The 1,362-nt window shown below is 72.2% G+C and overlaps 1 non-coding gene across 1 annotated transcript; it reads left to right on the top strand.

Annotated features, from left to right (window-relative positions):
• Positions 1–634: 634 nt before the first annotated feature.
• Positions 635–787, top strand: LOC135977605 (5.8S ribosomal RNA). The gene has a single exon (XR_010595040.1). It is a non-coding gene; the product is annotated as a 5.8S ribosomal RNA (ribosomal RNA).
• The last annotated feature ends 575 nt before the right edge of the window (positions 788–1,362 follow it).

Genomic DNA, 1,362 nt, shown 5'->3' with positions numbered 1-1,362 from the left:
GGGCCCCGGGGAGGGCGGAAGGGAGACCGCCGAGGAGGGAAGGACGTACGTCCGAGGACGTCCGTGCCCCGCCTCGGTATCCCCATGCCGCCCCCCCCAGCCCCCGCCCCCGGTCCACGGAAGCCCAGGACGGAGAGGGGCTACCCTGCCTCCCTTCTCTGCGTTGGGGCCGAAAGGCCGGGGCCCGTCTGCCTCTCCCCCTCCCTCCACCCGGACTCCCACCCCTCGCTCTGCGAGGGGAGGGCGGAAAGGGCTGGGGCGGAGCGGGGGGTCGGTCTGCACGCGGCCGCGGCCGCCTGGCCCCTGCGAGCCAAGCGCCTGGACCGAACCCGAGCCTTCGGGCTCGGTTGTTAAACCTTTACTCGTGACCGTAACGTACGAAGGGCGGGCACCGAGGAGGGCTGCCCTGGCCGGGCGGGACGTCCCGGGGGAACGGGCGGGCTAAGGCGGCGAGAGAAAGAGGGACCTGCGGGCCCCCCCCTGCTCCCGCCCCCCCAAGCCCGCCCCAGGTCCCCTTCGGGGACAGCAGGCCGGGGACCCGACCGGTGCGGACAAGGAACGCCCCCCCGCCGGCACGGCTTTGGCCGCGGGGGGGAAAAAGGCGCCAGCCTCCCGAAAATAAAAGCCTCGTGACAACTCTTAGCGGTGGATCACTCGGCTCGTGCGTCGATGAAGAACGCAGCTAGCTGCGAGAATTAATGTGAATTGCAGGACACATTGATCATCGACACTTCGAACGCACTTGCGGCCCCGGGTTCCTCCCGGGGCTACGCCTGTCTGAGCGTCGCTTGAAGGTCAATCGTCCCCGCGGATGCGGTGGCGGCGGGATGCGGCCCTCCACCCCTGGCGGTGGAGGGCCGCGAGCAACCCCGCCGCCGCCCTCCGTGGGAGGCGCGGCTGGGGTGTCGCAGGCACCGGGGATGGTCCGTCGCCCCCCTTTCCCGTCCTCGGGAAAGGGAGCCCGTGGCTCTCCCCAACGCCTTCGTCCCCCTAAGTTCAGACCCGATGCCCCGGAGCGCCCGCTTCGGGGAGCTCGTCCCGTTGGCGGAGGAGCGGCGTCACGGCAGCCGGTCCCGTGCGCCCCGTCGCCCCATCCACTCTCCCGTTGTGCCTCCGCCCCGTGCCCCGCTCGTGCGGTGGGACGGGGTGGGAGTTTTCGGGGGATGTTGCGTTGGGGGTCGGGGAAACCGGGTCGGCTGCGGGTGCCGGCTCCCGGGTCCTGAGGGGAGACGGGCCTGCCCCGCGCGGCTGTCTGTGGCGACACGGCTGCCCGCGGGGTCCTGGTCCCCTCCCCTTCCCTGGGTTACGACGGTGCCCGGGACCGGGTCGGGGTGTGAGGGCGAGACTCGCCAGGAGGAGGGA

This window comes from Chrysemys picta, unplaced genomic scaffold (assembly GCF_011386835.1).
Source record: "Chrysemys picta bellii isolate R12L10 unplaced genomic scaffold, ASM1138683v2 scaf4, whole genome shotgun sequence".
Lineage (NCBI taxonomy): Eukaryota > Metazoa > Chordata > Testudines > Emydidae > Chrysemys > Chrysemys picta.
The sequence above is the reverse complement of the archived record's forward strand: the minus strand, read 5'-3'. Positions and strand labels throughout refer to the sequence as shown.